Genomic DNA, 10018 nt, shown 5'->3' on the forward strand with positions numbered 1-10018 from the left:
TATATGTTAAGAAAAAAAAAAGAAGAAGAAGATAGCAGGAGGGGAAGAATGAAGGGGGGGAAATCGGAGAGGGAGACGAACCATGAGAGACGATGGACTCTGAAAAACAAACTGAGGGTTCTGGGGGGGAGGTGGGTGGGAGGTTGGGTTAGCCTGGAAATGGGTATTAAAGAGGGCACGTTCTGCATGGAGCACTGGGTGTTATGCACAAACAATGAATCATGGAACACTACATCAAAAACTAATGATGTAATGTATGGTGATTAACATAACAATAAAAAATTTTTTAAAAACCACACTACTTTTCTTGAAAAAGAAGACATTTTTAACTTATTACACAGAGTGACTATATGTAACAATAGCAATAATAGAGGTAGGTTTACTGTAGGTAAACAATGTCCCAAGAACACATCTCACCTTCCTTCTGTAAAAGGAACTTCCGAGTCCTCCAGCGTTTCACTCAAGGTATAACCACACCATAGCCCAAGTATGAGGGAAGCCCTTGCAAATTCCAGATGGACACCCCCACCCCCGCAACAATGCCTAATGCATTCTATTCCTTTAAAGTATGTTCAATAAATAATGACTGTTATCTATGTCATTTTAATCTCTCAACCTCATCTAATTGATACTATGATCCCTACTTATATGAAGACAGAGGGGCTCATAACCGTTACATGCTCAGTCACAAAACAAGTGACAAAGACAGAACACAGACTCAGGCCTGATTCCACAGTCCTGCTTTGATGATTTTCCCATCAAACTGTGCTGGTTGGATGTCAGACCTTTGATATCATGTGTTAGATATGCCTTTTTCTTTTAAATGTATTATCTAGTCCTTGAAGTCAGAGTCACATCAGAGATTAGGGTAAGTGTATCTTGAGGAGGAAGGAGAGGGGACAAAGAAAACAAGATTTTCTTGGGTTCTTTGTTCTAATTTACCCATACCATCACTTACTGTGTCAAATACGTGCATGCAAATAATGCATGTTTATCGTGGGAAAGTCGAAAACTCAGATAAGCCAAAAAAAAGGAAAGAAAAATCCACCCTAACTAAATAAAGAACACCTGCAATCCCACCATGTACAGATTTCTGTCATCATCTGATCTCAGCAGGACTAAGCAGAGCATGACAGTATGGTCCTACCTAACATCTCTCTCCTTGTTATACAAACGTAATCAGACTTTTAGTCCAGAAAGTGCTGCAAATGTCAGGTAAAGTGGCAGTAGGAAAATCTTTGGGTTTTAGAAAATCATCCCTTCATCATAGTCTCATTTAGATATTCATAAAGCATGTTGGCATCTCCATGATGCAAAGTTGAGAAGTTGAAATAATTTTTTTTTTACCGGCAAACTATCAGTTAAGTAAAAAGGCTCGGTGTAGGCTGATAATTTCCATACTGAAAACATTAAACAACATATTAAGAAAAATCTCTTAATACAGTCATTAGCAGTGTCTCATAGAATTAGACAGTTGTAACTATCACACTGAAGGCAGAATAAGGCAGATATAGACCTGGGTTTCAATCCTGGCTTCAGCACTTACTTCATGACCTTGAGCAAATCATTCAAATTTTGTGGGACTCAATTTACTTATCTGGAAAGTGGGGATGATGGTATTAACTATTTAGAAAGACCCTACAGAAATGTTGTGAGGACTAAATCATTTAAAATATAAAATGAGCTTAACAGGGCGCCTGGGTGGCTCAGTCGGTTAAGCGTCTGCCTTTGGCTCAGGTTGGGATTGAGTCCCACATCCGGCTCCCTGCTCGGCGGGGAGTCTGCTTCTCCCTCTGACCCTCCCCCCTCTCATGCTGTCTCTCTCTCTCAAATAAATAAATAAAAATCTTTAAAAAAAAAAATGAGCTTAGCATAACATCCTGCACACGGAGAGTGGTAAAAGGACCTTTTAACAAGTTAAAATCTTCTTGAAATTTAAAGACTTTAAGCCTTAATATTTTTATCTTTCCTAAAAAATATCTATTTTCTAAGAAGGTAGATAACCTTTGGTCTCCATCAGACAATGACTAGCTTTAAGAGCATTGCTGGATTTACTAAGAATTAAGATAGTAGGCTCTATTTAAAAAGATAAGAGGGGAGCACCTGACAGGCTCAGTTGGTAGAGCATCTGGCTCTTGATCTGAGGGTAGTGAGTTTGAGTCCACGTTGGATATAGAGATTACTTTAGAGAGAGAGAGAGAGAGAGCGCGCGGCACCTGGGTGGCTCAGTTGGTTAAGTGTCCGACTCTTGATTTCAGCTCAGGTCATGATCTCAGGGTTGTGGGATTGAACCCCACATCGAACTCTATGCTCAGGGGATTCTCTCTCTCCTCCCCTGCTCACGCACTCTCTCTTAAATAATAACACCTGTTTCTCTTTTAAATCTTTTGTTTGTTTGACAGAGAGAGAGACAGTGAGAGAGGGAACACAAGCAGGGGGAGTGGGAGAGGGAGAAGCAGGCTTCCCGCCGAGCAGGAAGCCCCATGCGGGACTCAATCCCAGGACCCTGGGATCATGACCCGAGCCGAAGGCAGACGCTTAATGACTGAGCCACGCAGGCGCTCCTCAAATAATAAACCTTAAAAATAAAAAAGAGAGAGAGAGAGGTAATAGGAATAAGTAACTATTACTTATTACTATTATGCTCATCAACTCAGCTACAGATGAATTAATCCAGGACTCATCTGGGTACTCAGTGCTGTTCAGAAATCTTTTATTCATTCCTAATTAGTAACTTTTCTCATTTTCTGAATTTACCTATCTTCCTTTCCCTCTCAGTAGGGGAGAATAAAGACCATTGAGATTGAGCTTCCTACTTTTTTTTTTAAACAATGTCAAAAAGTCAGTGTATTTAACCATACTTAGCTTGTAACAGAGCAAATGGATAAATGGAATAATAATTCATGTTACACCCTATTATTATATGAACAGGCAACAGAAAAAGTTGGTAAAGGAAGGCAGAGGAACTCTATCTTTAAGAATTAGAACCAAGGGGCTCCATAATCATCTGGTATCCACTCAAATGTTGTACCTATGGTTAGAAATGTACATGATGGGAATTCCAGGGATCTTCCAGATCCTTCATTTAAGGTCCGGTCAACTGTGGCCACAATGTAACACTTGTGAGCTACTCTGTACTAAGCAGTCATCTGTATAAGTTCCTTTGTGTGTCGTTTGTAATCCTTCAAATCTTGGATCCCTGGCAATCTTTAGGGTTACACAATACTTCAGCCCCAATTTCTCAATTTCAACCATTATGCAGTCAGTTATTCAAGGGATACACTTGGCATACAGACAGTCCATCATTGACTATACTAAGTTGAGTTTGGCTTTAATGGAAAAGTTTGATAAGGTTGTTATCAACCAGGATGTGGCCAGATGGGCCCAGCCACATGTTATATTGGAAGAATAAGCAGGAAGGATGTTGGGAGACTTCTCTTTCCTTCAGTGCACTGGGATCTTCCTTTTCTTTCTTTTTTAGGTGTTAATCTATTCCTCTCTTTAAGTCTCTCATCTCTGAGTCTAAGCATTCACTTCATGGTCATATACTTTGCCTTCTTTTGTTTCCCCATGTTCACACTGCACCTATTTCTTCTGGGATCACCTCCTACTTACTCCTTCTTAAAAAGCCTCTATCTTGAAGCTTTCTGGAGGGCATTAGATAATTCAACTATTCAGCATCTTGTGCCAAACTACTCGATTTGCTATCATTCCCCATACTTCTCCATTACCCTGGTTAACTAGGATTGTGTATAGGTATCAAGAACTTTAATATATGATTTTTTTTTACTAAGAATGGCAATTCTAGAGAAAAAGAATCATAAACGTGTGTTGTTGATTTATTGGAATAACAAATACCAAAGAATACACAAAGGAATTACATAAATAAATTATGATACAGACACGGAATATTCTGCAGCCATTAAAAATAATGTTGAAAAAGGATATTTATTGAAATAGAAAAATCTTTACAATGTGAAGAAGCAGGCTACAAAACAGTATGGATAATGTATCATTTTTGTGAAGAAACTAATGCATGGAAAAACTACTAGGACAAACATAAAAATATGAACATCGTTATCTTTGAACTATGGAATTTTTTTTCTTTATACTCTTTTGGTGTTTTCCCAGAACTTCTGCGTTATACTTGTATTAATTTTGTAAATAGAAAAAAGCAAAATGGATGCTGACTTAATGAGAGAAAGGAAGAGGGAAGGTGCCAGAACCCTGGGGAATATCTACATTTAAGGTGTTTGAATGAGGAAGAGGAATTGACACCTTGGACTTGTACTTTTTAAGAACTGATTTTTCTTTTTGCCAGTTCTTGCTAATAGATCTATTTTAGCTTCCTAGCTGCCTATCAGTATTATATACTTAACCTAGCCTTAAGCATCTAGGTTAAAATAAGGGGAAAAGACACACATTTTTTTTTGTAAAACAAAACATACCCACAAACCAATTATTTCTTATAGTCCTAGGAATCCCATGAACAGATGCTGGCCATACACATAGCACAATCTTTCAAGTCCTAAAGAGGTCTTTTATTTTAATACAGCGTAGGTAAGAAATCCTCCTGGGTGAAGAGGTACTTCTGGAAATTGTATTCATTCTTTCGGCCTAAAGTAGTATCATTTGAAAATATTTCTAGAGAAACACTGCTTCTGTAGCTTTGAAAGAACCCATTCCATCCCACCCTAGAGGGTTTAGGAGTAACCCAAGGAATGACCAAGCTAATCCATCTCACAATTTTGGTCACTGCTCTAAAAGCAGAGTTATCATATAAAACATCTCATACAGAGGCGCCTGGGTGGCTCAGTCGTTAAGCCTCTGCCTTCGGCTCAGGTCATGGTCCCAGGGTCCTGGGATCGAGCCCCGTATCGGGCTCTCTGCTCCGTGGGAAGCCTGCTTCTCCCTCTCCCACTCCCCCTGCTTGTGTTCCCTCTCTCGCTGTGTCTCTCTCTCTCTGTCAAATAAGTAAATAAAATCTTAAAAAAAAAAAATCTCAGGCAGAGGACTCAAAATATGATTCGTACTCACAGACACTACTAACAAATAGCCAAAATAAAATAGTGCTCCACGAAAGCAAAACGAAACAAAACAAAAACAAAAACTGCATTTACATGTATTAAATGCATTTACATAAAAAATAAATATAATAATATACAGGAAAACCATTTGTTAAAGAATGACATATATTAGGCAATAGAGAATTAGGCAAACCGGAAAATCTGAAGTGTTCTTGTCATGTAAATTTAGGAAATTATATAGAGAAAACAGAATCTACGGGTTTAAGAATGTATTGTAAAGAGACTTTCTCTCTAGATTTTCTCTACAACCCTTTCAGAGTACAACTTATATGAATAAATACTTTGAGAAGCACCTGCTTTGAAACAGACTTCCCACTGGCCATGTTAATAACTAACAATCACACAAGAATCAAGATTACTTTTCAAGATTTGATTGCAGGTACTTCTTATATAATTGAACTTACATGGCTGTAGAAACGTAAAGACTTCAAATCTGGGCTTAGGGAATCCTAAGGTTAAACTCCAAAGCACTGTTTGCAACCAAAAGGAGCTAGGAAGTACCAGAAAACGGGTATCTACCAGCTAGCTTAACTGCAGCCAGAAATACTATCACTGTGAAAAGTCGGTCCCCAGGGAACATTAGCTCCTGAAGGGCAGACATGTTTGTTTGTGTTTTGTTCAGGGCTGCACCCTAGCATCTAGAACAGGGCCTCCCACGCAGTAGACACTCAGGATTTTAACTAACGAATGAATCAGAGAGACCATTCTGGGTGTACATGAGGAGTCAATCCAAATTCATTTCATGTATCAATACCGCATAATCTCCCACCAACTGCAGAAGCTGTTACTGAATGACTAACATGTTAGGAAGCTAACTGTACTGTCACTGTATACTTCTGAGTAAAATGAGCGATAAAAAACGATGGTTTTTACTCTTGAGGAGCTGGGACCCAAGTGATTGTGAAATTGTTATGCCTGTTACTAAAGAAAGCATGACAGTATTATGAGGACACGTAACATTCCCGGTATTTCCATCTTCTTACCACCCTCCCAAATGCGGTGAGGAAGCCAGTGCTAAGGTACAGGGTCCCTCAGACACTGGTGCCTCACCCAAGTCACTTGTATCAGCATCTGCCTGGCAGCGCTAACAGAGGGAAGACATTCATCATCTGTTTGGTGTTCCCACCTTGTCCATGCAGCTTCAAATATAACTGCGCTGAGCTAGATGAGTCAGCAGCTGGTCTTCCAAAAGCTAGTGCATCACTCCCAAAGCAAGAAGGAACAAGTTCACACTTCAGAGGGCTGCATCAGTGCCAGAAGTATCCATGTTGCCTCAAGGTTTCAGACTCCCCAGTGATCTTTCACTCGATGGATACCAAGGCAGAGGCTGCAGAAAAACACAACTGTGGCCCCAGGCAATATAGGAAATGGTGTTTGTTCATACTGTGGATTAAGTGCTTTGAAGGATCAAAACGCAGAAGACTGCTACATTCAACATATAAGGTTTTCTTAATGGTAAAGCACTAAAAAAAATGTGAATAAGTCATTCTTTTATTTTTCAAAAGCGAAAATGACAAGTCGCAACTTGCCTTTGGAAAAGGCATTAAAGAATATCGGGGTAATAAGCTATCTATCTCATGGAGACAGTAGCCTAAGACTCAATTATCACACAGCTCTCAAAGAAAGTCCAATTAAATAAATCTCAGAATAATATGCTTTTAAGTAAAACAAAACAAAAAATATCAACAAAAAGTTATAAAGAATCCATAAAGTGGTATATGAAGAAAAAGGAAAATCTGGAAATCCACATACTGAGAGTGCTCTATTGAAATCAAGGAAGCCCAAATCCTAAAACAGAAAAAACAAATATGTTAAAACACAGTATTTTAAGAGTCAAATGACGTTACTGTAGATGCACATTTTAACGCTTCATTTACTCAGGACATTTTTTTCTTTCTCTTGGAGCACTTCTATATATACTGTAGGAGATCATGTGAATGACAGTGCAGAGATCTGCCTTCTCAATGAGGCCCTTGAGTTTTAAATATCAAATCTGAGTCTGGAATCCCAATTAAAAGTTTATATAATAGACTACAGAGAATGAAACTGCTTTCTAAACTGCATTTGCTTAACTCTTCCACATTATGGCTTAAAAACAATCTGTAAACTTTTTAAAGAGACACAACAATTTACAGTATGAAAACAGGGCTATGTGAAACTATACATGCTTTCTCATAAAGCAGGACTGACAATTTCCAAAATGAAGATGCTTACTGCAAAATGACAGAGTTGGTGGGGGATGGGGTGGGGTGGGTAGTGCAGAACCACCAGTGGAAGGCACCAAAATCCTGGATTCTACATTCAGCTTTGTACTGATTAGTTGTATCTTAGTCTCGACTTACTCAGGTCTCAATTTATTCCCTGGTAAGAAGAGGAAGATGGATCTCTAAGCTTCATTTAAATCCAAAGATTCTTATAGTTTATAAGAAAAGATTCGAAAAACTTTTTGGCCAATCAGTTGAATAAATTCCTCAGATCCTGACAGGGTCTGTCACTGTTCAACTCTCATGAAAATAACTATAAAGTAGATCCCATATTTTATTGTGAGAAAAGAAAAAAAAATCTACCTTTGTGGCAAAATTAAACTTCATACACTACAACATAGAAAATAAATGTCTGTTCCTTTCCTGGCCTCTAGAAGCACTCTCTGAGACAGAATCAACTAAAAACCCTAGGATTATGACTATGGCCAAAACGTCTAGCCTGCTTTGGGGTGCCTGGATGGCTCAGTCGGCTGGGGGTCTGGCTCTTGGTTTTGGCTCAGGTCATGATCTCATGGGTTGTGGGATTAAGCCCCATGGTAGGCTCCACACTCGGTGGGGAGTCTGCTTGAGGAATCTGTCCCTCTGCCCCCCAACCCGCTCACATGGGTGCTCTCTCTCTCAAATATGTAAGTCTTAAAAAAAAAAAAAAAAAGTCTAGCTTGTCTTTCTCTCTGCCTTCTCTCTGAGAGCTGCTAGATGGTTCAAAGTGAACTATCACCTAACAAGTACCCTGCACCCTACATGTTATATAGGACTTCTCCATTGCTGAGGAGATAGTGCTAGGGAATCATTTTCCTGATAGTCTATCAAAATCCTGAGAAAAATCTAGCATTATTGGAAGATTATTTATTAGAATAGACTAATGTATGGCCCTGGAAATAAAAACCTTATAGTAGCAGAGTCCTAGAGAACCAGAGAGTTGAACCAGGAAGATTGATGATATCTCTGACTTATCCAAATGTACTCCCTATTTAAAGCTGCAGCCAGTTAATAATTCTCATGGGCAGGGCCAAACTTTAGGTTAGAGTAAGTACTTATAGTAGTTCAGGGTTAAGACTCAATCAACCTTCAGGTTTAGGGAAGAAGAAAAGGAAGAGGTTTAAGGATCATATTGACCCCAGGAAAGCAGGAGAGCAGCAAAGACATGCTGTACTGAACTCTCTACAACACATACTTTCCTCATAAACATCATGTAATACTATGAAATATCTTTTTGCTTTGATGTTATCTTTTTGTTGTGAACTCTGTCTTCTAACCATAATCTCTGCAAAGAAAGAGAGACTGAATCAGGAACTGCACAAGCAATGAGGGTACATAAAAATGCTTTACAAAAGACTAGAGATGGTTCAGGTAAATGGAGACCTGTGTTTCTAGATAAGCAAAATGAGAGGTTTATAACATTAGATGATCTTAAATTTCCTGTGGCTCTCACATTTTCATAATTTTATACAGATAATATACCATAATAAAGATTATACATGCATATGACTTACTGTTTCTTTTAAAAAATATTTATGGATATAACTGTGTTTTTCTAAATGTCTCATTAGTAATACTCAGTCTTGTAAGTCTGGTTCCATAATAATCTATAATGTAACTACTTCCATCTGAAGGTCCAACGATCTAGAAGAGAAAATTTTCAAAATTACCATTTTACAAAAGACATTTTCACAATACTTTGTGTTTACTTTGCTCGGTTGCTACTAAATTATTTCAGCAGCACCAAAATACAACTTAACTGAACTCAAGCAAAAAAAGTAACTTAGTGGCCCTGGTAGCTGAAAAGGATATTGGGGACGATCACAGGATCCAAAGAGCTGCAGGAACCAAGGCCTCAAGGACTGAAATTCCATGAACAGACACCACCCCCCCCCCCTTGGTTTGACCTGTGGGCCTTTTAGCTCTTCTGCCTTCATTCTGCAGAGAGGCACTCCCACTTGCTTGCCAACAGCTCCAGATTTACATATTCAAAGCTCAGCAGCTCCCGGTAGAAAGTATAATTTTCTTCCTCAGTGTTTGTATACAAATTCCAGGGAAGGACTGATTTTGGGTTTTATGCCTACTGCTGGACAAATTATGATAGCCAAGGGAATAGAATTAATGTGATTGGCTAGGCCAGTCCCTGTGGGAGTGGGAGGTAGTGTGAGGGACAATCCTTCCAGAACCACACGGAATGGAAGAGATAGAAAAAAAACAACACATGCTCATTATAGTCATCTTGTCCACTTAATCACATTTCTGACAATCCAGTTAACATGATTTCTACAAATTATTCTTTAAGATAGCAATCTTCATGGGGCGCCTGAGTGGCTCAGTTGGTTAAGCGTCTGCCTTCAGCTCAGGTCATGATCCCAGGGTCCTGGGATCGAGCCCCACATCAGGCTCCCTGCTCCACGGGAGGCCTTCTTCTCCCTCTCCCACTCCCTCTGCTTGTGTTCTCTCTCTCGCTGTCTCTGTCAAATAAATAAAATCTTTTTTTTTTATTCTTATGTTAATCCCCATACATTACATCATTAGTTTTAGATGAAGTGTTCCATGATTCATTGTTTGTGCATAACACCCAGTGCTCCATGCAGAATGTGCCCTCCTCAATACCCACCACCAGGCTAACCCATCCTCCCACCCCCCTCCCCTCTAGAACCCTCAGTTTGTTTTTCAGAGTCCATC

At 39.1% G+C, this 10018-nt stretch overlaps 1 pseudogene across 1 annotated transcript; it reads right to left on the reverse strand.

Annotated features, from left to right (window-relative positions):
- Positions 1-2554: 2554 nt before the first annotated feature.
- LOC145719656 (rRNA-processing protein FCF1 homolog pseudogene) lies at positions 2555-9226 on the reverse strand (annotated as a pseudogene). The gene is made up of 2 exons (XR_014142527.1): positions 8845-9226; positions 2555-6875 (listed from the first exon to the last, which is right to left on the reverse strand). The product of XR_014142527.1 is annotated as an rRNA-processing protein FCF1 homolog pseudogene (transcript).
- Positions 9227-10018: the final 792 nt, after the last annotated feature.

This window comes from Leptonychotes weddellii, unplaced genomic scaffold, assembly GCF_054177405.1.
Source record: "Leptonychotes weddellii isolate Sample4059 unplaced genomic scaffold, ASM5417740v2 HiC_scaffold_6109, whole genome shotgun sequence".
NCBI lineage: Eukaryota > Metazoa > Chordata > Mammalia > Carnivora > Phocidae > Leptonychotes > Leptonychotes weddellii.